This window comes from Lutra lutra, chromosome 2 (assembly GCF_902655055.1).
Source record: "Lutra lutra chromosome 2, mLutLut1.2, whole genome shotgun sequence".
Lineage (NCBI taxonomy): Eukaryota > Metazoa > Chordata > Mammalia > Carnivora > Mustelidae > Lutra > Lutra lutra.
In genome coordinates, this window is record NC_062279.1 from 88,594,730 (window position 1) to 88,621,610 (window position 26,881).

Consider the following 26,881-nt stretch of genomic DNA (forward strand, 5'->3'; position numbering starts at 1 on the left):
TTCAACTTCCTTAAAAGCAGGTGAACAACAAAGTTTACTTTACATACTGACAGCTACATGGCAGGAAAGACAGTGGCATGACCAAAGTGAAGGGCATACACATCTGCCCAACAGAGGCACCCATGTGGTTGATGATAGCTAAGTATTTGCTCAGAGTAAGATCCTGCTGTGTCCCTCTGAAGCTCCATCTTGTCATTGCCATGGAGCTTTGTTATATCCTCCCAAGCCCACCCCCAAGTTCTAGAGACTCTGATTATGAATCTGAATGCCCACCAGGGCAATGCTGGTTTACCGCAGGCTGGGTGAATGAAAAGTCAGCATTATAGTGTCTCCCAGTATCTCCTACTCAGAGTTGCCTAGGTCTCCTCCTACAATCAGTCTCAACCCTGTATGCAAAGAGATGAGAAGAGCTGGGAGATGGGCAAGGTACTAAGGCCGAAAATGACAAGAAAGCTGAAGGTTATCAAATCTAAAGTAGCCAGAAGCAACTTTCAAAGTGGAATCCAGTCCCAGAATCCGACCAGATAAAAGGGAACCCAAACTACAATCTGGGAACAAATGAATGAGGAAGGGGAAATAACAGAAAGAAGAGGATCCTGAGCAACAACCTAGAATGTGCGAAGACTACACAGAGAGCTTTTTAAGCTTGCTTTTTATGCAAATACATTGCTCCAGTATAAGGGGTTAAGATCAAATGGACAAATAATAACTTGCTCTGACATCCCTCATAGATAAAATGCTTTTTTAAACTGTAGTTTTCAGGTGTCTTCATCTTAGAAGTAATAGGTATTATAAGTATATTTTCTTTTTTTTTTAAAGAGCCTTATTTATTTATTTATTTATTTATTTATGTGAGAGAGAGCATGAGAGGGGAGAAGGTCAGAGGGAGAAGCGGACTCCCCCGTGGAGCTGAGAGCCCAATACAGGACTCAATCCCGGGACTCTGGGACCATGACCTGAGCCGAAGGCAGTTGTTTAACCAACTGAGCCGCCCAGGTGCCCTGTAAGTATATTCTCTGAACCAAAAGCAAAACATGATCCTATAGTTTATCCACATCACTTAAAAATCAAGCCACCTTGGAAAATTTGACCCCCAAGAGTGATTTTAGAGAGAGAGAGCACATACCTTTATTCAACACCTACAAGAGTTCCAGCATTTTGTTAAGCAATTTATACTAAGCATCTCACTTAGCCATTCCACAAAGAAATAGGAAAAAATTACTGTCACTTTCCAAATAAGAAAACTGAGGCCTCCTGAAATTAAGTGACTTGCCAAAGTCATGTGCATGGTGGTGTCAGAGGCTGAACACGGGAAGTCTGACTGCAAAGCCCACAAGCTGAACCACCACCTCATCACCACAGAGCTAGCGAGGGTAGAGGGATAGTTTTAGATTATACAGGGGTGAAGGAAGAGTATTCTGCCCACAGGGGATACCCAGGAATCAGGTGCTAATCTAGGGAAGAGAAAGGGTTAAGGGAAAGAGTTGGCCACAGCTCCTGATGTTAAAAATGCTGCTTTGTAGGGGCGCCGGGGTGGCTCACATAATGCCTCTGCCTTCTGCTCAGGTCATGATCCCAGGACGCCCATGTTGGGCTGTCTGCTCAGCGGGGAGTCTGCTTCTCCCTCCTCCTCTGCCTCTCCCCCTGCTCTGTCTCTCTCTCTCTCTCTCTCTCAAATGAATAAATAGAAACTTAAAAAAAAAAAATTGCCAAGTCATATGATAAGTCTTAAAAAAAAAAAAAAAAAGCTACTTTCTAAGTCTGCCCTCCCTGTGACTGAACTGCCTGCTGGTGTTATCAGATCCCAATCCTTACCATGCCTTCTGAAGACCTTCTGTCAGGGTAATCAGCATGTTCCTCTCCAACTAGTCTAGTAATTGTACCCTGAATCTGCAGACAGTATTCCTACTTCTCTTACCCTGAGAAATAAACTCACATAATCACAACCTCATTTCATATCTGAATAGCTAAATCAATTTTGTCAATTTTGTCAATTTCATATCTGAATAGCTAAATAGAATTTTGCCATTATTATTAAGAAAAAAAACAGAGGTACCTGCCACTAAGAAACCACTGTCTGCAAAAAATAAAATAACAAACTCATTGGGACATTATTTTGCTTGAAAGGATCCTTGCTGAGGGGCATCTGGGTGGCTCAGCTGGTCAAGTGCCTGCCTTGGCTCAGGTCATGAGATCGAGCCCCAGATAGGCTTCCTACTCAGCAGGGAGTCTGCTTCTCCCTCTCCATCTGCCCCTCCCCCTAGTTGTGCACTCTGTCTTTCTCTCTGTGTGTCAAATAAATAAATAATGTTTTTTAAAAAATCTTAATCTTAAAAAAAAAAGAAGAAAAGAATCCTTGCTGAAAAGGAAGTGGTTAAAGACCCAAATTAGAAGCAGGAGAGGACATTCACACTTAGTCACAGTCCCTAGCCACACTCTATGTGTAAGGTAAAAAAATAGACCATTTCTCATCCGCTGTTAAGAAAAAATAAAAATACTTGTACATGCTTGAAAAATATAGAATAAAATTATAAGGAATCAGCATAAACAACAACCTACGAAGAACTTTTTAAAGTCTAAGCATTAAAGTGACACACCTTCCCACTGAAAAATAAAAATAGATTGTTAACTAATAATGCTACATTCATCTACATGCTTTAGTTCAGGGTCATTCTTGTCAGATAACAAAGCCTAAAGGGAAAAAAATCCCTATAACAAAGCCCTGCTCATTTTCCTCCTTTACTCCGACCCTGCCCAGAAGGAAGCCCATGGTTAAGGAGACACCATTTCCTCATGCCTTTCTCTTCAGTATTAAGTACCTACGTATGAATGGTGCTGAGTTGTTTATGAAGATACAGTTTTGTGGGCTGCCCTCCCTGGCTGCAAATTCTGAAATTGTTTTTAAAAAGGTAATACGTATACGTGTTTTATATCTCTCCTACCTCTCTTCCCCTGATCTCCAAGAAGAGTAAGCTATGGTCTTGAGTTTGTTCTTCCTGAGACAGCCCGGCCATTTGCCACCCTGCCTGCTTTCCACTGGTAGGCTCTTGCTCTCTTCCTTTCTCCAGGTTCTCTGGCTTCCCTCCCCATGTTGCTTGGTAATGGAAATGCATTCCATACAAGCTCTCCTCTAGGTTTTGAGACAAAAGCTCTCTAGTTCCTTCCCCTGTGTTTCATGTTCTCTTCAGCCTCTCCTTGGTAGTTATGGAGTAATAGGAATGTGATTCAGATCCCCGCTTTGGAGTAAAAGTAAACAGAACAGGCATTTAACCCCTTTTAATCCTAAACTGTTCAGACTAACATAGCTTATGAGATACAGTTCCTGATAGAATTCAATCTAGTTCATTGGAATTCTTCAATAGAAACACGGTATATTTCCTTCATGCATTTTTTTTTTCAGGATCTTGTAAAGAGGGATTCCTACTGAAAGGCTGGATCCAGTTATTCCTGGATCCCAGTCCTAATACAGTTAAGATGCCACAACCCACGGGGTGCCTGGGTGGCTCAGTTGTTAAGTGTCTGCCTTCAGTTCAGGTCCTGATCCCAGGGTCCTGGGATCCAGCCCCGTGTAGGGCTCCCCACTCTGCAGCAAGCCTGCTTCTCCTTCTCCCACTCCCATTACCCCTGCTTGTGTTCCCTCTCTCGCTGTGTATCTATCAAATAAATAAAATCTTTAAAAAAAAAAGTGCCACAACCCAGAACCCAAAACACTATTTCAAGAAGAGCCAGTATGCATTTTCAAATTCACTCTTTTCCTCAACCATGGTGATTGGCAATGTTTCAGATGGTGGTGATTCCAACATCATGGATTGCAGAGGAGGAAGACTTGAGCAGAACTCCAGCCAACCCACAGGCATGTAGTGTAAACTGAGAAATACATCTTGCTGCCATAAGCCACTAAGATTTCACAGTTGTCACCCAGTGTAATCTAGCTAACCCTAATACAGTGACGGTGGTGGTGTTTCAGGAGTTAGTTCTAACCTAAGTAGTAACAATACATCAAATGTGGTGTGCCGAGGCCTATGATTGGTGGGTAACATAGCCTGTACTGTCTGCTTGAGACCAGCCTACAGGATGACTCAAACTATCCTAGATGACCTAGGACATCCCATTGAATAACAGCACTTCAAGAGTTCCAGGGAAACTGCTCTTAGAGAAGAATCTGCTCGAGTCTCTTCTGAGAATGTAGGACCTGCAAGAGATGATTTCACCACTGCTCCCACATTCTAGGGACAGTGCCCTCTCTACTGACACATATGATAACCCTGATGCCTAAAGTTCATCTACATCCACCTTACATATAAATTGAAGGTTTATTATGTGATTATAGAAGCATAAGCAAAACATCTCTAACCCTGAAATTCCTCTTCCTTTCAGATGTTACAGAGTCTTTAACATCCCCATTTTCATTGTTCAAAGAGTGTAATGTTAGCAACTAAACAGGAGCTTTGGCTAGCTAAGTTTAAACTCCCACCCACTGATAATTTCTCTTCTGTATCCTTGACAAATAGCTATCCTACCTCCTTACATTGGCCAGCAAAAATGGTTAGAAAATTCTACCTTATAAAGGGTTGAAATTTGCCTCCACATTCTTTTTTAATCTAACTTTCAAAGCTTGTGCCCATTCTACCTGTCTTGAAATTCCAGGGTTTTTTTTCCTAAGTTCCTAGAAAAAAGGTTAACCCTGGCAAGAAATGAGAACTTGGGGAAGCAGATATAAGTTTTTTGGAAAAATATTCTCTCTCTGGGTCCTTAAAGTTCATCTGTCCTAGATTCTGAGTCATGTTTAGTCCAGAATAATTACAAGAGTGGGGGAAAAAATGGCCCCTAGGCAAGTGGAATTAGACCAAGAGATGGACAGAAACCCAGTGTTGGTTGGTACAGAAGTTGTGACTTATGTTGTCCTTCATCTTTAAACTTTCAGTAAAGACTTGTTATTAATTACAGTCTTAGCCTGGATCATTAAAACCTATTAATCCGTGAACTCGGTGAAGGCAGGAACTATTGCCTTTTTTTGCTTGCTTTTTTTTTTTTTTTTTAATCAACACTGCTTATCCCTAAACCTATATTAGGCACTTGATAACTATTTGTTGAATGAATGGCAAAACACGTATGTTGGAGATTAGGAAGTGGTCTGGGTTTATCTTGGGGATTCTGAGGAGAAATAATTCAATTTAAAACCTGCAAGGGTCATGCTTTATTTCAGACTGATTTGGGTGCAGGGGGCCCAATCTTGTAAAAACATTGTAACCAATTTATAGAGATTTTAATGTTTAATTACGGAGAATTTCAAATATACTCAAAAGTAGATAAAATGATGTAATAAATTCCCATGTATCCATCTGAGGCCAACACCCATTAGCCCATGGCCAATTTTGCCCTATTCACATCTCCATCCATCTGCTTTTCCCCCAAATATTTGAAACAAATCCCAGGTGTTATATAATTTCATTTATAAATATTTTAATGTGAATCTCTAAAAGATAACAACTTGTCTTTAAACATAACTAAAATACCATATCACACCTAAAAATAATTCCTTGATAATATCAAACATGTAGTATCAAGTACTTAATTGTCTCATAAATCTTACAAATAGATTTTTTTCACCACGCTTATTTTAATCTGGATCCAAATAAGGAACCGATTAGGAAATAATAATAGTCTTTTAAGTCTCTTTTAATTTTCAGGTTCCACTTTCATCTCCTTTTTTTTCTTCTTGCAATTTATTTGTTGAAGAATTGTGCTTGAATGTCCTGTAGAATTTCTGTTTGATTACATCTTCTCAGTATATTCTTTTTCTTTATTTTCATTTTGATTCCGGTGCATTCCTTAATTTCCATCACCTATTTAACCCATCCCTCACCCCCTGCCCCATGGTCACCATCAGATTGTACTCTATAACTCAAAGTCTGTTTCTTGCTTTAACTGTGTCTCATTTTTTTCCTTTGCTTGTTTGTTTTGTTTCTTAAATTTCACATATGAGTGAAATCTTATGCTATTTGTCTTCCTCCAATTGACTTATTTCCCTTAGCATATTACACTGTCTAGCTCCATCCATGTTGTTGCAAATAGCAAGATTTCATTCTTTTTTATGGCTTCTTTATCCGTTCTTCTTTATCCTTTCATCTTCTTTATCCATTCATCTGTCAATGGACATCTGAGCTCTTTCCATCTTTCCATATTTTGGCTATTGTGGACTTTGCTGCTATAAACATTGGGGTGCACATAATCCTTTGAATTAATATTTTTTTATTCTTTGGGTAAATGCCCAGTAGTACAATTGCTGGATTGGAGGATATTTCTATTTTTAACTTTTTGAAGAAATTCCATGTGGTTTTCCATAGTGGCTGTACCAGTTTGCATTCCCGCCACCAGTGTAAGACACCTCCCCTTTTTCCTCATCCTTGCCAACACTTGTTGTTTCTTGTGTTGTTGATTTTAGCCATTCTGACGAGTGTAAGATAATATCTCATTGCAGATTTGATTTGTAGTTCCCTGATGATAAGTGATGATGAACATCTTTTCATGTGTTTGTTGGCCATCTGGATGTCTCCTTTGGAAAAAAGTCTATTCATGTCTTCTGCCCATTTTTCAATTGAGTTATTTGTTTTCTTGGGTGTTGAGTTGTGTCAGTTCTTTATATATTTTGGATACTAAGCCTTTACTAGATATGTCATTTGCAAATATCTTTTCCCATTTCATAAATAGCCTTTTAGTTTTGTTGTTTGTTTCCTTCCCTATTTGGAAGCTTTTTAATTTCATGTAGTCCCATTAGTTTATTTTTGCTTTGTTTCCCTTGCCTCAAGAGACATATGTCTAGAGGCACCTGGGGGGTGGAGTTGGTTAAGTGTCCAACTCTTGGATTTTAGCTCAGGTCATGATCTTGGGGTCATGAGATCAAGTGCCACATCAGGGCCTGCCCTCATCACAGAGCCTGCTTGAGATTCTCTCTCCTTCTCTCTCTGTCCCTCCTGCTCATGCTCTTTCTCTCTCTCTAAAATAAAGAAATAAATCTTTAAAAAAAAAAAAAAAAAGGTTTGTTAAAATGTCCGAGATACATAGGTAGAAAAAAGTTGTTATGGGCAATGTCAAAGAGGTTACTGCCCATGTTCTCTTCTAGGATTTTAATGGTTTCAGGTATCATATTTAGGTCTTTAATCCATTTTGAATTTATTTTTGTGTATGGTGTAAGAAAGTGGTCCAGTTTCGTTCTTTTGCATGTTGCTGTCCAGTTTTCCCAGCACCATTTGTTGAAAAGACTATCTTTTTCCCTTTGGATATTCTTTCCTGCTTTGTTGAAAATTAACTGACCATATAATTGTGGGTTTATTTCTGGGTTTTCTGTTCTGTTCTACTGATCTATTTTTCTGCTAGTACCTTAGAGTTTTGATCACTACAGCTTTGTAATAAAACTTAAAGGAATCATGATGCCTCTAGCTTTGATTTTCTTTTTCAAGAATGCTTTGTCGATTTGGGATCTTTTGTGGTTTCATACAAATTTTAGGACTGTTTGTTCTAGTTCTGTGAAAAATATTATTGGTATTTTGATAAGGATTGCCTTAAATGTGTAGATTGTTTTGGGAAGTATAGACATTTTAATACTATCTGTTCTTCCAATCCATGAGCATGGAATGTCTTTCCATTTATTTGTGTCATCTTCAATTTTTTTCATCAGTATTTCATAATTTTCAGAATACAAGACTTTCACCTTTTTGGTTAGGTTTATTCCTAGGTATTTTAATGCAAATGTAAATGTTATGTTTTACTATCTCTTTCTGCTGCTTCATTATTGGTATATAGAGATGCAACAGACTTCTGTACAATAATTTTGTATCCTGAGACTTTACTGAATTTACTTATCAGTTTTAATGTTTTTTTGGTGGTGTCTTTAGGGTTTTCTATATATAGTATCCTGTCATCTGCAAATAGTAAAAATTTTACTTCTTCCTTACCAATTTGGATGCCCCTTATATCTTTTTGTTGTCTGATTGCTATGGCCAGGTGTTCCAGTATTATGTTGAATAAAGATGGTGATAATGGCGGTGCCAGGGTGGCTCAGTGGGTTAAGCCTCTGCCTTCAGTTCAGGTCATGTTCTCAGGGTCCTGGGATCGAGCCCCACATTGGGCTCTCTGCTCAGCAGGGAACCTGTTTCCCCTCTCTCTCTCTGCCTGCTTCTCTGCCTGCTTGTGATCTCTCTCTCTGTCAAATAAATAAATAAAATATTTTTTTTTAAATGGTGATAGTGGACATCTTCCCTTATTCCTATTCTTACAGAGAAAGCTCTGTTTTTCCCCACTGAGGATGATGTAAGTTGTAGGTTTTTCATGGATGGCCTCTAATATGTTGAGGTGTGTTTTCTCTAACCCTATTTTGTTGAAGGTCTTTATCATAAATGGATGTTGTATTTTATCAAATGCTTTTTCTGCATCTGTTAAAATGACCACATGGTTCTTATCCTTTCTCCTATTGATGTGATGTATCACATTGGTTGATTTGCAAATATTAAACCACATTTGCAACCCAAGGAATAAATCCCACTTGATCGTGGTGAATGACTTTTTAAAACATATTTTTCAGTTCAGTTTGCTAGTATTTTGTTGAGAATTTTTGCATCTATGTTTATCAGGGACATTGATCTATAGTTCTCCTTTTTAGTTCTGTCTTTATCTGGTTTTGGTATCAGGGTAATCCTGGCCTCAGAATGAATTTGGAAGTCTTCCTTCCTTTTCTATTTTTTGGAATAGATTGAGAAGAACAGCTATTAACTCTTCTATAAACGTTTGGTGGAATTCACCTGTGAAGCCATTTGATTCTGGACTTCTGTTTGGGAGACTTTTTGTTTTTTCTTTTTTAGAGATGGAGGAGGGGAGGGGCAAAGGGAGAAAGAGAGAGAGAGAATCTTAAGCAGACTGCCCACCCAGCACAGAGCCCAATGTGGGGCTCCATCTCACAATCCTGAGATCATAACCTGAGCCAAAATCAAGAGTCAGATACTTAACCAACTGAGCCACCCAGGCACCCTGGGAGTTTTTTGATTACTGACATAATTTCTTTGCTGGTTATTGATCTATTCAAATTTTTTATTTCCTTCTGTTTCAGTTTTAGCCATTGATATGTTTCTAGGAATTTATCCACTTCTCTTGGGTTGTCTAATTCGTTGGCATTTGGGTTTTTATAATATTCTCTTATGATTGTTTGTATTTCTGTGGTGTTAGTTGTTATATCTCCTCTTTCATTTCGGATTTTACTTATTTGAGTCCTTTCTCTTTTCTTCTTCATAAGCCTGGCTTATAAGTTTATCAATTTTTTTTTATTTTTTCAAAGAACAAGTTCCTGGTTTCATTGATCTGTTCTATTGTCTTTTTAGTTTCTGTATCATTTATTTCTGCTCTAATCTTTATTATTTCTTCCTTCTGTTGGTTTTAGGTTTTGTTTGTTGTTCTTTTTCTAGCTCCTTTAGGTGCAAGGTTAGGTTGTTCATTTGAGATTTTTCTTGCTTCTTGAAGTAGACCTGTATTGCTACAAACTTCCCTCTTAGACCTGCTTTTGCTGCATCCCAAGGGGTTGAACCATTATGTTTTCATTTTCATTTGTTTCCATGTGCTTTTTTTTTTTTAAAGATTTTATTTATTTATTTGACACACAGAGATCACAAGTAGGCAGAGAAGCAGGCAGAGAGAGAGAGAGAGGGGGAAGCAGGCTTCCCGCCGAGCAGAGAGCCCGATGCGGGACTCGATCCCAGGACCCTGAGATCATGACCCGAGCCGAAGGCAGCAGCTCAACCCACTGAGCCACCCAGGCGCCCCTCCATGTGCTTTTTTATTTCTTCTTTTATTTCCTAGTTGACCCATTCATTGTTTAGTAGCATGTTACTTAGACTTCATATATTTGTAGTCTTCACAGATTTTTTTCTTATTGCTGACTTCTAGTTTCACAGCATTGTTGTCAGAAAGCATGCATGGTATGATTTCGATCTTAAATTTGTTGAAGCTTGTTTTGTGCACTATTATGTTATCTATTCTAAAGACTGTACTATGTGCACTTGAAAAGAACATGTATTCTGCTGTTTTAGGGTGGAATGTTCTGAATATACCTGTTAAATCCATCTGGCCCAGTGTGTCATTCAAAGCCATTGTTGATGTTGTTTGGATGATCTGTCCACTGATGTAAGTGGGCTGTTTAAGTCCCTACTATTATTGTATTATTATCAATTATTTCCTTTATGTGTTTTTAAATGTTTTATGTATTTAGATGTTCCCATATTGGGTGCATTAATATTTATAATTGTTATATCTCTTGTTGGACTGCCCCCTTTGTGATTATATAGGGTCCTTCTTTGTCTCTTGCTACAGTCTTTGTTTTAAAGTATCATTGATATATCATTGATATAAGTATTGCTACACAGCTTTCTTTTGACATCCATTTGCATGATAGATGTTTCTTTATCCTCTCACTTTCAATCTGCAGGTGACTTTAAGTCTAAAATGGGCCTCTGGTAGGCAACATATAGATGGGTCTTACTTTTTTTATCTGTTCTGTCACCCAACCTCTTGTGATTGGAATGTTTGGTCCATTTACATGAAAAGTAATTATTGATAGGTATGTATTTATTGCCTTTTTATTACTGGTTTGTAGTTGTTTTTGAAGATTTCTCTAATCCTTTCTTGTGTTTCATGTTTTTTTTAATTTTCTTTTTTTTTTTTTAAAGATTTTCTTTACTTATTTGACAGACAGATCACAAGTGGGCATAGAGGTAGGCAGAGAGAGCAGGGAAGCAGGCTCCCTGCTGAGCAGAGACACCGATGCAGAGCTCGATCCCAGGACCCTGGGATCATGACCTGAGCCGAAGACAGAGGCTTTAACCCACTGAGCCACCCAGGCGCCCCCTTTTTAATTTTCTTTAGTGATATATTTGGATTTCTTTCTCTTTATTCTTTGCATATTTGTTAGTAGGTTTTGAAATATGGTTAACATTAGATCTGCATTTAACCTCTTCTGCATATAGCAGTCTATATTAAGTTGATGGTCATTTAGGTATGAATCCATTCTTTTCTCCTCTTCTCCAAACATTTTAAGTATGTTATGATATTTTACATTCTTTTATTTTGTAAGTCTTGACTGATTTTTTACAGAAATATACACTTTTACTGCTTGTGTGGTTTTTTTTCTGCCTTTAACTGTCACTTTTGGTCTCTCCTTTGCACTCAAAGAATCCCTTTTAATATTTTGCAAGGCTGGTTTCATGGTCAACTAAAACTCCTTTAGTTTTTGTTTGTCTGGAAAACTCTTTATCTCTCCTTCTATTCTGAATAATAGCCTTTCTGGATAGAGTATTCTTGGCTGCAGATTATCCTATTCAGTGTTTTGAATTTATCAGGCCCCTCTCTTTTGGCTTGGGAAGTTTCTGCTGAAAAATCTGCTAGCCTTGTGGATTTTCCTTTGTAAGTCAATGACTTCTTTTATCTTGCTGCTTTTAATGCTATATTTCGCCAATTTAATTACAATATGTCCTGGTGTAAGTCTGCTTTTGTTGATTCTGTTGGGAGTTCTCTGTGCCTCCTGAATCTGGGTATGTGTTTCCTTCCCTAGATTAGGGAATTTTTCAGCTATTATTTCTTCGAATAAATTTTCTGCCCCCTTTTCTCTTTTCTTCTTCTGGGACTCCTTTAATACAAATGTTATTACATTTTATGGAGTCACTAAATTCCCTACATCTATTCTCACATTGCATAATTCTTTTCTCTCTCTTTTGTTCTTGATTACTTTCCATTATTCTGTCCTAACTCATTCCTCTGCTTTTTCCATCCTGCTGTTTATTCCATCAAGTGTGTTTCTATTTTCATTTATTATACCCTTTATCTCTACTATGTTATTCTTTACCTATGTGTTAAGGGTCTTGCTCATGTCTTCCCCTCTTTTCTCAAGTCCAGTGAGTATCCTTATGATCATTGCTCTAAACTCTATTAGGCATGTTACTTATATCTGTTTCATATAGATCTCTGCCTATGGCATTGTCCTGTTCTTTCATTTGAGATAAATTTCTCCATTTCCTCATTCTGTCTCTCTCTATTTCTCTGTGTTAAGAAAGTCAGCTATGTCTTCTGCTCTTGAAAGTAGTGACTTTCTAAAGAGGAGATCCTGTAGAGCCCTGAAGTGCAGTGTCCCCTATTCATCAGAACCTGGCACTTCAGGAGAGTATCCTATATGTGTTGTTTATGCCCTGCTGTTATGTCTGAGTCTCTTTTCCTTCACGTGCTGTCGTCTGCACTGACTCTCTGCCTGTTGCAGGCTGTGTTTGCTCTCTGTGGTGGTAGTGGGACCCAGACAGGCCAGCTGTGTGAGGTGTGTGCCTGTTGGGGAATTTGAGAGCATGGCAGTGATGTTAGCAATATGTGCCCTGGGCCACTAGTCCTATGCAGGATCTCCTAAAGCACTGGAGTGGCTAGAATCTGCACACTGGCAGCCAGGAGCATAAGGCTGGGCCATGTTGCTGGGCATGTGCAGCAGTCTGGCCTGCTGCTGGTGGCAGGACACAGCATGGCCATGGCTCTGCACCTGGCAGCCACACATCAGAAGAGCAGGGCTGGTCTAGACAAGCAAGGGTGACTGGGGGTGCACAGCTAAGTGTGTCAGGGCAAATGTGCACAGCACTTGGTGGCAGCTATGCACCTGGTGGCTAGGCAGTCTGCCCACTCAGCTTTCACAAAATTTGCCCTGAGTAGGGGGGCTGAGACCAGCAGGCTTGGAGCCCTCAGGAGAGCTTGTGGGTGTGGTGTGCTACTAGCAGGTTTGGTGACAGGCAGCTCTGCAGCCCCACCTCCAGCAAGTGTCTATGCTTAGGGGGCAGGGTGGGGAGGGAATAAAATGGCCCCTGCCAGCTCTGTTGTTTTTGGAGAAGTCCCCCAACATGCACAGAGATCAATATAAACAGATCTCCCATTTGCTACCCACCCACCCTTGTTTAAAATGCCGTTTTTCATGTTGCCTCTCCACACAGGCTGCTGTTTCTTTAAGGGTGGAGACCAGCTATCACTCGCCCTCAGGGCTGAGTCAGTTGACCTCCAAAGCTCTGTCTTTCAAGCCCCACTGGTTTTCCCTCTGGTTTTTAAAGCCAAATGCCAGGAGAATTAGTCTTCCTGTGTGAACTTCCTGGTGTGAGGTCCTGTTTCTCTGCCCTCTTCCCAAGTGTAGCTCCCTTCCTCCTATGGGCAGCCTCTGTCTACCTTTCTAACCTTCCTAAACTTTCAGATACACTTCACCTGTGTATTTAGTTGTGGAGTTTGCTCAGCCAGACTTCGGATGGCTCTCCAGTTTATTGACTTGGATGTGGATAATATTGAGTTGAAAACAGGACAGGGTGAGCTCAGGGTTTTTCTACTCTGCCATCTTCCCAATTTCCTCCTAGTCCTCAGTATATTCTACCATGTTCTTCTGTCTTCTGATTTCCCTGTAAATTGGCAGCAATTTCAAATTTGGCCAAAAATGTAGTAATAAAAATCTTTTTCCTAGAATTTGTACCAGAAGATATTATATAAAGCATAAAAATCTTAAAATTTATAACTGGACACAGGGGTCCATTTTCTGTGGGAAAAAATACACAAACACACACACACATACACAAACACACACACACACCCTTACACCAAAATTAATCACAAATAAAGTTCAAATAATATCAACAACAGAGGGGCACCTGGGCGATTCAGTTGGTTAAGCACCTGCTTTGGCTCATGATCTCAGAGTCCTGGGATCAACCCCAGAGTTGGGCTCCGGGAGCCTGCTTCTCCCTCTCCCTCTGTGGCTCCCCCAATTCCTGCATGCTCTCGCTATCTATGTCACTCTCTCATATAAATAAATAAAATCTTTTTTAAAAAACGATAGGAACCCAAATGCAAATTAGCTTGAGTATCAAAGAAATGCCAAAACCTGAGATTCATTACATGCTTTCCAGTCATTTAAACTGAGGCTTAAATGTTCAAAACTCTATTTCTGACTCAAAGAATGAGCTCTTTGGCCCAGGTTTTGGTTCAGCTTACCTCAGCAACCACTAGAGGGAGGCCAAGATACATCTGAAAAACCCACACGTAAAAGTCTCAAACCTGAAGGATTTCATTTTTCCTTACCTTCTTTAAAAAAAACAAAAGACAAACATAATTCCAATTAAAAATTTTTTAATGATTTATTTTGTGTTTTACAAGGAAACAGCACACTAAAGCAATCTTATATTTAGGATATGTCTGCAATGTGCAGGAAAAAAACAGCCCTGTGCGTTCTGTACAAAGTACATGACAAAACATGCCTCTGAAGTCTTACTTTTACCTCAGTCCTGTTTAAGATATTAAAAGGTACAAGAATCTAGGGATACTTGGGTGGTTCAGATGGTTAAGTGTCCAAACGTTGATTTCAGCTTAGGTCTTGATCTCAGTGTCGTGAATTCAAACCTGCATTGGGCTTCATGTTGAGCATGGAGCTTGCTTAAAAATTAATTAATTAATTAATTAAATTTTTTAAAAGGTATAAAGGGATGCCTGGGTGGCTCAATGGGTTAAGCCTCTGCCTTCAGCTCAGTCGAGCTCTCTGCTCAGCGGGGAGCCTGCTTCCTCCTCTCTCTGCCTGCTTCTCTGCCTACTTTTGACCTCTATCTCTGTCAGATATATAAATAAAATCTTTGGGGGAAAAAAAAGGTATAAGAACCTAAGTAGAAATCATTTCAGTGGTGGAATTAGGTTTTGGGATTTTGGTTTTTTTTTAAGAAATTCTATGTGATTTTTTTTTTTAATTCAATATCCAACTCCTTTCCAAATTATAATTTTAAAACATTAAAATAAGCATAAAGATACCCAAGTTCCTACTTTTCCAATAATGGTAAATTTGTTTGAGGGACTTGAGGAAGATAGCAAATCCTTTCCTCTAAAAATAAGTCAATATTCCTTTTCTAGATTAGGGCTTCACACAGCCTTTATCAGCCTTATGGATAATCCAGCTATTTCCTGTCCTACAAATAATTAACTAAAGTGACAGAAATAACTTATCTCTCCTTTTGCCACAAAATATATGCTCTCCTTATAATGCCTTATTACTTTATGTTAACATAGCTTTTTAAGTTTTACAACTCATTTTCACATGCTATATTATTTATCCCCAAAATTTTCTAATTGGAGAATATTGTTCCCACTTTAAAAGAACATTCCAAAAAATTAAAGGAAAAAATAAAAGAACCTCCAAGCAATGAGATCTATTTTATAAAGTTCCACAGTTGTAATTTGCATAAATAGAACTCACATTCAGAGCTTCCAAACTTCTAAAACTCAGGGATTTTGCAATTTTACTGGTAATACCATTGCCAGGAATTTCAGGTCCCCATGAACAATCCTGTTTCTCATTGTCAACACCTGGAAGACTCTCAAAGTATCAAAGTGATGCTTATGCTTTTCATCTCAGTAGATTTTGCAAGGAACTGGAAAGGCCTGCACTGAATGGCCAGCCTTAGTACCAAATAGAAAATCCATCCTTGGGTTCCTTGGTTCTTCTAGGACAGAGGACTGAGAGCACAGACAGCACAGCAGCTGTTTAGGCTGATGGGGAGCAAGCCCAATGGCGTACACCCCTGAGAAGCATACAAACGTGCAAAGGTTGGAAGTTTTTTTCCATGGCAATGAAAAATGTGCCATTGATCACTGATCAAGAATATCTCCACTAGATGATGGGGGCAGGGGGAGGGAGCAACCATAAACCCAGAAGAAATAAAACTCCAGTCCAGGGCCAAGTAGTATGCTGACAGATCTTTAACAAATAACTCTATCAGAGGAGAAGAAAGAAGGTCATGATTTGTAGTTTGCCAAATCATGCCATGGTATACATACTCCCCTCGTGGCCAGTTTCAATCTACCAAGTATTTCTGAATGTGGAGTGAGAAGCTAACAATCAGCTCTTGCTCACCACTCCTCCAGCCCCACTCTGTCCCTTCTCTGTGTAAAATATTAGAGACAGGCCTAATGAGAAAACTCTACTGTTCTCTATGGGTTCTATGAGGATGGATTTTCCATGAGCATAGCTGGCTTCCTGGGCTATCCCTCACTTCTCCCTTGGGGGGTGAAGAACTTTTTATGGGATTAGTGTGTTAGGGAGAAGGAACTGTGTGATAGGCTTCGTTCCCTTCCTCTTGGGTCTGCCTGCCTAAAGAGGGTATGCTTTCTACTTTGACTGCTGTCATGAGATAAAAGTCAGTGACCTCATGTTATAATTTCCCTGAACAATCCTGACATTTCACTCTACTAGCACCCTCTTTAACTTCAAAAGCATCTTGGTTTCAACAATAAGTTATGTCACCTTAGGTGAAAGAGACTGCCTCTGGAGAGCAAGGTGCACAGATAGCCAGGAGAAGGACTGCCTATTTCTGGGTTCAGTCCTAAGAAAACCACTGTTAACTACAAAACTGAGTCCCACCTTTATTTCATCTGCTTGACGCTATTATCTAGTTCTAATTATGTTCCAAACCAAGGAAGTAACAGAGCAATTATTTTTGGAGACCTTTAGAACTTCAACAAACTGAGTGCCCTGAAAGGTGACTGATTGTGTCTTCTGGACAAAAAAAATGGAGAAGTCCATAGGCATAGATAAAGTGGAGATGAGTTTCATTCAAATGAGGACCCATAAGCTTCCAAATCTCCTTTAAGTAAACAAAAGATAAAGTTTAGTGAGAGCTGACCCATCAACAATCCTACCATATTATAAGTTTATAATAAAATAGGGGTGGGCGCCTGGGTGGCTCAGTGGGTTAAGCCGCTGCCTTCGGCTCAGGTCATGATCCAAGGTCCTGGGTTCAAGCCCCACATCGGGCTTTCTGCTCAGCAGGGAGCCTGCTTCCCCCTCTCTCTGCCTGCCTCTCTGCCTACTTGTGATTTCTCTCTGTCAAATAAATAAATAAAATCTTAAAAAAAAATAAAAATAGGGGCGCCTGGGTGGCTCAGTGGGTTAAGCCGCTGCCTTCGGCTCAGGTCATGATCTCAGGGTCCTGGGATCGAGTCCCACATCGGGCTCTCTGCTCAGCAAGAAGCCTGCTTCCCTCTCTCTCTCTCTCTGCCTGCCTCTCCGTCTACTTGTGATCTCTCTCTGTCAAATAAATAAATAAAATCTTTAAATAAATAAATAAATAAATAAAAATAAAAAATAAAAATAAAAAATAAAAAATAATAATAAAATAGGGGTGACTCTCTAAGCTGTAAGTTACCACCACACATATGCAGGATACATCATATATTTATTGTTGCCTAAGCATACAGCTATCATTAGAAGGACCTCTGAGCTGCAAATATTATTCTTCTCCAACATTAACCCCCTTTTGCCCTATAAATAAACTCCAGACTTCCTTCAGCCCCTTATCTGTGTTTCTCTATAGATTCAGCTATTGAAACCCAACAGTAAAATAACAAAGCTCTTGGAATTTGTGAAATACTTAACTATGCATATTTTTAGAATATGTCTCTAAACTACCTTCTTACCTTAAATCAAAGTCCACCTGACTGTATGTTTGCATCAAATATGGAATTGATCATTTACTTTTTATTTTATTTTTTTTTCAAAGATTTTATTTATTTATTTGATAGACAGAGATTACAAGTAGTTAGAGAGGCAGGCAGAGAGAGAGGAGGAAGCAGGCTCCCTGATGAGCAGAGAGCCTGATGTGAGGCTCGATCCCAGGACCCTGAGACCATGACCTGAGCTGAAGGCAGAGGCTTAACCGACTGAGCCACCCAGGCGCCCCGATCATTTACTTTTTAAAGATCACATCCAGTTACAAAGAATCCCAACTGGCTCATACAGCTCAAAACCTAAATAAATAAATAACGCAATTTAAAAATAGACAAAGGGCCTGAATAAACAACTTTCCAAAGAAGACATAAAAATAGCCAATAGGTACATGGGAAGGTGATCAACATTTATACCCATCAGGGAAAAGCAAACCAAAACCACAATGAGCTATCGCCTCACAATGTTTGGACGTCCACTACCCTGTTAGGACTAGGAAATACATAAGGTTGCAGCATGCAAAAATCAGCTGCACTTCACTACACCAATAGTGAACTATAAGAAAGAAAGTTTTTTTTTTAATCCAATTTACAATAGTATCAAAAGAATTAAATACTTAGGAATAAACTTAAACAAGAAGGTGAAAGATCTATATGCTAAAATCTGTAAGATATTGAGGAAAGAAATCAAAAGAGATACAAACAAATAGAAATATGTTCTGGGGGTGCCTGGGTGGCTCAGTGGGTTGAAGCCTCTGCCTTTGGCTCAGGTCATGGTCCCAGGGTTCTGGGATCGAGCCCCACATTGGGCTCTCTGCTCGCCAGGGAGCCTGCTTCCTCCTCTCTCTCTCTCTGCCTGCCTCTCTGCCTGCTGTGATCTCTCTCTCTGTCAAATAAATAAATAAAATCTTTCAAAAAGAAATGTGTTCTGAGCTCACAGATTAGAAGAATATTGTTAAAATGTCCATACTACCCAAAGCAATTTACAGATTTAATGCAATCACTATCAAATTACAATGGCATTTTTTCAGAAACAGAAAAAAATGATCCTAAAATTTGTATGGAACCACAAAAGACCCCAGATAGCCAAAGCAATCTTGAGACAGGAAAACAACACTGAAGGCACCACACTTACTGATTTCAAACTATATTACAAACCTATAGTAATCCTAACAATATGGTATTGACATAAAAACAGATATATAGATCAGTGGTAGTGGTACAGGATAGCCCAGGAATAAACACATGCATACATGGGTCAGTTAATTTATAACAAAGGAGATAAGAATATCCAATAGAGGGAGGATATTCTTTTTAGCAAATGGTGTTGAGAAAACTGCACAGACACATGCAGAAGAATAACTGGACCACTGTCAACACCATGTACAAAAATCAACACAAAATGGATTAAAAGACCTAAATTTAAGACCTAAAATGATAAAACTCCTAAGAGAAAATTTTAGAGGTAAGTTCCTCAACAACCCAAGTATCCATCCATAGGCAAATGAATAAGTAAGTTACAGTTTATACACACAAACACACACACACCATGGAGGATTACTCAGCCATAAAATAGAATGAAAGCTTGCCATTCATGACAACATGGATGGATCAGAGAGTATTACTCAGAGTTAAATTAAGTCAGGTCAATGAGGAGAGAGGCAAGATGGTGGAGGAGGAGCAGACTGAGATGACATCAGGTTGCAGGAGCTCAGCTAGATATTTATCAAACCATTCTGAACACCTACAAACTCAACAGGAGATCAAAGAGAAGAAGAGCAGCAATTCTAGGAACAGAAAATAGACCACTTTCTGAAAGGTAGGATGTGCAGAGAAGTGAATCCAAAGCCACGGGAAGATAGACCATAGGGGGAGGGGCCGGCTCCTGGCAAGCAATGGAGCAATGGAACACAAAATCAGAATTTTTAGAAGTCTGCTCCACTGAGGGACATCACTCCAGAGGCTAAGCAGGGGTGGAGCCATTGCAGGGACAGTGTGGTCTCAGGACCCATGTGGTCATTGAAAGATCAGGAGTGTCTGAGTGTGGCAGAGCCCCCAGGTATCAGAGCAGGGAAGCCAACTACAGAGACAGAGCCGAGGAGTGAGCTCTCAGCTCCGGGTTACCTTAAACAATGATCCATGACATAGTCAGACCACTGCTCTTTGAGCAGGTACCCCACAAGTGGCAGATCCAGGGAGACTCACCTTTCTCCTCCGGAGGCAGGAATCTGCTTGATTTGGAGACTCCAAACAGGGCTGTGCATCAGAGACCAAAATGCTGCGTCACAGGCCAGGTGAGCTCAGAGCACGCCGGAGACCTGGGAGATGGGAGTGATTGATCACTTTTCTCTGAGGGTGCACTGAGGAGTGGGGCGCCGAGCTCTCAGCTCCTCCAGGCCAAAGATTGGGAGGACACCATTCTCATTCCCATCCTGCAGAGCTCAATGGAAAGTGTTCAGGGAACAAAAACTCCCAAGAGCTAACTCGAGCAGATTTCTTAGCCTGGCCCATGGCAAGGGTGGTACAATTCCACGTTGGGCAAAGACATTTGAGAATCACTGTCCATTTCAGTGAGGGGGTGTTAAAGTCCCCTAATATTATTGTATTATTGTCAATGTATTTCTTTGATTTTGTTATTAATTGGTTTATATAGTTGGCTGCTCCCATGTTAGGGGTATAGATATTTAAAATTGTTAGATCTTCTTGTTGGACAGACCCTTTGAGTATGATATAGTGTCCTTCCTCATCTCTTATTATAGTGTTTGGGGGCCCCTCCCCCAGAAGATCAGTAAGAACATCCAACCAAGACCAAACTCACCAATCAAGGAGAACAGCAGAACTCCAGAGATAGGCGAAAGCAATGCCCGGAATTCATGGTTTTCTCCCCATGATCCTTTAGTCTTACAAAGTTAAGTTAAATTTTTTTTTATTTTATTTTTTTTCTTATTCTAATTTTTTTAACTTTTCTTCTTTCCTTTTTTAACATTTTTTAACAAGTTTATCTTAATACCTTTCTGGGAAAAAAAAATCTTTTTAACCCTTCATTATTATAGTCATATTTTATCCTTTATTGTATTTAACCTTATTTTTTGTATACATATGGGGGGTTTTTTCCTAAAAAATTTTGGATACAATTTCTTCTAATAGATCAAAATTTACTCTAAATCTAGCACAGGGCTTTCTTCTAGTCTCCAGCCTGAGCACATTCTCTCACCCTCTTCTTCTTTTCCTTCTTTCTTTTTCCAACCAACTTATTAATTCCTTTTTTAGAATTTTTAAAATTTTTTATCTTTACAGTCATATTCCATCCCTTCATCATGTTTACCCTTATTTTAGTATATATATAAGTTTTTCTTTCTTTAAAACTTTGAGAGGTAATTTCTTCTAAGAGACCAAAATACACCCAAAATCAAGTGGGTGGGCCTGTTCTAATACATATATATATAAATATATATATATATATATATATATTTTTTTTTTTTTTCCTTTTTACCCTATTTCATCTTTCCCTGGTTTGGGGTCTCCTCTGATTTGGTTAGCATACATTATTCTGGGGTCTTTGCCACCCTTTTAGTATTTTATTCTCTCATTCATATATTCTTATATGGATAAAATGACAAGGTGGGAAAACACATCACAAAAAAAAAAGAACAAGAGACACTACTGACAGCTAATGACCTAATCAATAGGGACATTGGTAATATGTCAGATCTAGAGTTCAGAATGACGATTCTCAAGGTGCTAGCTGGGCTCAAAAAAAGCATGGAAGATATTAGAGAAACCCTGTCTGGAGAAATAAAAATAAAAAGACACAAAGAGGGGCGCCTGGGTGGCTAAGTGGGTTAAAGCCTCTGCCTTCGGCTCAGGTCATGATCCCGGGGTCCTGGGATTGAGTTCCACATCAGGCTCTATGCTCAGCAGGGAGCCTGCTTCCCTTCCTCTCTCTCTCTCTCTGCCTGCCTCTGCCTACATGTGATCTCTGTCTGTCAAATAAATAAATAAAATCTTTTAAAAAAAGACACAAAAAAATGGAAAAACATTCCATGTTCATGGATTGGAAGAACAAATATTGTGAAAATGTCTATGCTACCTAAAGCAATCTACACATTTAATGTAATCCTTATCAAATCTCATCAATTTTTCCAAGGAAAAGGAACAAATAATCATAAAATTTATATGGAACCAGAAAAGACCTCGAATAGCCAGAGGAATATTGAAAAAGAAAGCCAAGTTGGTGGCATCACAATTCCAGACTTCAAGCACTATTACAAACCTGCAAACATCAAGACAGTATGGTACTGCCACAAAAACAGACACATAGATCCATGGAACAAAATAGAGAGCCCAGAAATAGACCCTCAACTCTATGGTCAACTAATCTTCAACAAAGCAAGAAAGAATGTCCAATGGGAAAAGACAGTCTCTTCAACAAATGGTGGTGGGAAAATTGGACAGCCACATGCAGAAAAATGAAACTGGACCATTTCCTTACACCACACACAAAAATAGGTGTCAAATGAATGAAAGAACTCAATGTGAGACAGGAATCCATCAAAAATCCTTGAGGAGAACACAGGCAGCAACCAACCTCTTCAACCTCAGCCACATCAACTTCTTCCTAGAAACATCACCAAAGGCAAGGGAAGCAAGGGCAAAAATGAACTATTGGGATTTCATCAAGATCAAAACCTTTTGCACAGCAAAGGAAACAGTCAACAAAACCAAAAGACAACTGACAGAATGGGAGAAGATATTTGCAAAGGACATTATCAGATAAAGGGCTAGTATCCAAAATCTATGAAGAACTTATCAAACTCAATACCCAAAGAACAAATAATCCAATCAAGAAATGGGCAGAGGGGGGCGCCTGGGTGCTCAGTTGTTAAGCATCTGCCTTCAGCTTGGGTCATGGTCCCGGGGTCCTGGAATCGAGCCCCGCATCGGGCTCCCTGCCCAGCGGGGTGCCTGCTTCTCCCTCTCCCACTCCCCCTGCTTCTGTTCCCTCTCTCACTGTGTCTCTTGCTGTCAAATAAATAAATAAAATCTTAAAAAAAAAAAAAAGAAAAGAAATGGGCAGAGGACATGAACAGATATTTCTGCAAAGAAGGCATCCAGATGGCCAACAGACACATGAAAAAGGGCTCCACATCACTCAGCATCAGGGAAATACAAATCAAAACCACAATGAGATACCACCGCACACTAGTCAGAATGGCTAAAATTGACAAGTCAGGAAACAGCAGATGTTGGTGAGGATGTGGAGAAAGGGGAACCCTCCTACACTGTTGGTGGGAATGCAAGCTGTGCAGCCACTCTGGAAAACAGTATGGAGATCCCTCCAAAAGTTGGAAATAGAGCTACCCTATGACCCAGTAATTGCACTACTGGGTATTTATCCTAAAGATACGAATTTAGTGATCCGAAGGGGTACCTGCACCCAAATGTTTATAGCAGCAATGTCCACAATAGCCAAACTATGGAAAGAACCTAGACAGATGCCCATCAACAGAAGAATGTATAAAGAAGATGTGGTGTGTGTGTATACACACACACACACACACACACACACACATATATAGATATATATATAGATATATATAGATACATAATGGAATACTATGCAGCCATCAAAAGAAATGAAATCTTGCCATTTGCAATGGCATGGATGGAACTAGAAGGTATTATGCTGAGCCAAATAAGTCAATCAGAGGAAGATAATTATCATATGATCTCCCTGATATGAGAAAGGGGGTGGCTGGGGGTAGGGAAGGATAAAATGAAACAAGTTGGGATTGGGAGAGAGACAATCCATAAGAGACTCTTAAATCTCAGGAAACAAACTGAGGATTGCTGGGGGAAGAGGGTATGGAGAGGGTTGCTGGGGGAAGAGGGTATGAAGAGGGTATGGACATTGGGGAGGGTATGTGATAGGTGAGTGCTGTGAAGTATGTAAGGCTGACGATTCACAGACCTGTACCCCCGGGGCAAATAATACATTATATGTTAATAAAAATTATTAATTTAAAAAAGTTAAATTAAGTCAGACTGAGAAAGATAAATACCATATGATTTTACTTATATCTGAAATATTAAAAAAATGAAAAAAGAAAAAACAAAAACACTTGTAAATATGGAGAACAAACTAGTGGTTATCGGGGGGAGGGTGGTAGGGAGATAGGCAAAATAGGTGAAGGGGATTAAGAGGTACAAACTTACAGTTGTAAAATAAATAAGTCACAGGGATAAAAAGTACAGCATAGGAAATATAGTCAATAATACTGTAAATAAATTTTACAGCAATAGAAAGTAATTACACTTGTGGTGAAGACAGCATAACATATAGAGTTGTTGAATCACTAAACTGTACACCTGAAACTAATAAAATATTGTGTGTCAACTATACTTCAACTAAACATAAAAAGTAAAAAAAAAATCATAAAAAAGGAAGAAAATGTCATATATACAAACACAAATAAAGTCTATTCATTCTTTAAAAAAAAAAAGGAAATCCTGTCATTTACCACAACATGGATAGATAGACCTTGAGGGTATTATGTTAAATAAAATGAGCCAGACAGAGAAAGACAAAGTTAAACAAACCAGACAGAATGGTATCAATTATATGTGGAATTGTTTTTTAAAAAGTCAAACTTAGGGCGCCTGGGTGGCTCAGTGGGTTAAGCCTCTGCCTTCAGCTCAGGTCATGATCTCAGGGTCCTGGAATCGAGTCCCGCATTGGGCTCTCCCGCATCAGAGAGCCTGCTTCCCCCTCTCTCTGCCTGCCTCTCTGCCTATTTGTGATTTCTCTCTCTGTCAAATAAATAAAATCTTTAAAAATAAAAAAATAAAAATAAAAAGTCAAATTTACAGAAACAATGAGGAGAATAGTGGTTGCCAGGGGCTGGGAGAAGGGTGAGGAAAATGGAGAGAAGTTAGTAAAAGGATTCAAACTTCCAGTTACAAATAAATAAGTTCTAAGGATCTAATATCTAGCATGGTAACTATCGTTGACAATACTATATTGTGTAATTGAAATTTGCTGAAAGAATAGATCTTAAGCATTCTTGCAAAAAAAAAAAAAATTAAATGCTAATTACTACTAGATGTCCACACCCTTTTGCAATTAGGATTTTGTAAAGTAAAATATACTTTTCAAGTATCTGATTTATTCTCTTCTTTTCCTTAATAATAAAACTTTGATTTTATTCCAAGTAGTGGTATGTCCAATTAAAATGACTGCATTTATTAACCTTCCCTGCAATTAAGGATTGCTAATAAATGCTAAGTGAGCCTTCAGAGAACTCTCCTTAAGACAGACAAGTAGAGTATACATTTTTGCCCCTCCTACTTCCTTGTCTGGAACAAGTAATTGATATCTGGAACCCTAGCAACCATTTTGGTCCCTAAGACAACCTCAGGGATGGAAACCACATGTTATGGATGGTAGAGAAAAAGAGTAAGATCTTGGATCCTTGAAGACACTTTAGACACCCCATACAAACCTGTATTATCTTTCCTTAGCCTTGCTTTATGAAAGAAAAAAAAAATTTCATCTTGTTCAATTCCTCTCTGTGTTACTAGCATTTGAAAGAAATTTGCAACTGATAAGCCAGCTATCTAAATCACCCAAATTACCTGATAATTGCTCAATACCCACTTCATTTTGGGATAAAACACAGTTTCAAAACTTGCCATAATAGCTATAGTGATTCAATTCTCAAACCAAAAATCAGGTCACACAATAAGAACACTTTGAATCCACAAATGGGAGGAGCACATCAGCTCATTTGAAATCAGGGCTGTGCTAGAACACCCAGATCATATGATTCTATTAGAGTTACTAAGTTCAAGCATGTAGCAGTAATCCTAACCTGATTTTCTTCATCAGGAAGAAGATAAATTTGGGTACTAGGTGATACACACTGATATAACCGGGAGCCTCAGTTTCATACCTAATCTCCAAAATTAATTTCACAAAGGCTTCTGGGCCTCTTACAATTTACATTCCCCATAAACATTGGTTATTTTGTAGTAATTACACATATGCTTCTCTTCCTATACCCAGGAAGAAGCATTATTAAACACCTTATCCTATAAACTCAGTTTTATATATCTAATATTTGCCTCACCTAAGCCCCTTGTATTGATTTCCTCATAAAAGGTTAATAATACTTACCTTTCTTCCAAGGTGTGTTGTGATGTTTAATTAATACTTACCAAGTATTAAGTAATCTGTAGATGAAAGATACTAGAGAAGCATAAAGTAATATCATTAGTCTGACTCATCAGTTAACCTTATTAGGCATGCAAAATGAAAGCCATGTGATTACAACTAAAATAGTTATGAATACACATTAGGTCAAATATGAATCCCGAAACAACTTAAATCTATATATTGCATCTACAAAGCAAACATTGAAAACTTTTATATTAGAGCAATATGCTTTTTTTCTGTAATAACTACTTAAAACCCCTTAACTTTTAAGACTATAAACTGATTAGAGAGGTCAATAATAAAAATATCTCTGGTAAGCTTTCTAAGTCTTTATACTTTAATATGACAATAAAGATTCAATCTGCAGTGATTCGAAACCATACAACTTGAAAAAAAGAAAATTTGATTTTTTGTGATTTTTTTTAATGTTTTATTTATCTGAGAGAGAGCATGAACAGAGAAGAGGGAGAAGCAGACTTCCCACTGAGCAGGGAGCCCAACACGGGACCTGATCCCAGGACTCTGGGATCATGCCCTGAGCTGAAGGCAAGATGCTTAACTGACTGAGTTACCCAGGTGTCCCTGATTTTTTGTGATTGAAACTAGCAATAGTAACCTAAAGTTCATAGGAAATTTAAACAATAAACTGACATTTTAGTTCAATTGATGTTTCTTGAGTTCAAATGTGCACTATGGTGAGGTGTGTGCTATTTCATATACAGTCCTCAACAATTTTCAACTAAGTACACAGCTATATTATATAATAAGTATATGTTAATATTTCATATATTTCTGAACCAAGGTATTATTTGTAATATATATATTGTTTTGGCATATAAAACTGAAATATCATTTTATTATGTGACATGGGGCTCTTGAAGCTCTTTTCAAGTTCTATATCCTAATGCCCACTTGCTTGTGTAACAGAAAGAAAAATAGCAAATAGGAAGTCCCTGGTGATGACAAGCATTAATTCTCTTAAAATTATTTGGGGCAAATGCATACTACCCATCCATAGCTTACCTGTGGACATACAGTTTCAAAGAAAACTAAGAGTCTTCAAAGGGAAAACACAATACACACACACACACACACACACACACACACACACAAACATTCATGCATGTACACATA

General features: G+C 38.7%; 1 protein-coding gene across 3 annotated transcripts in view; it reads right to left on the reverse strand.

Moving 5' to 3' along the window:
* MAPK10 (mitogen-activated protein kinase 10) overlaps positions 1-26,881 on the reverse strand; it is a 598,365-nt gene that overhangs the window by 494,371 nt on the left and 77,113 nt on the right. The window lies entirely within an intron of this gene.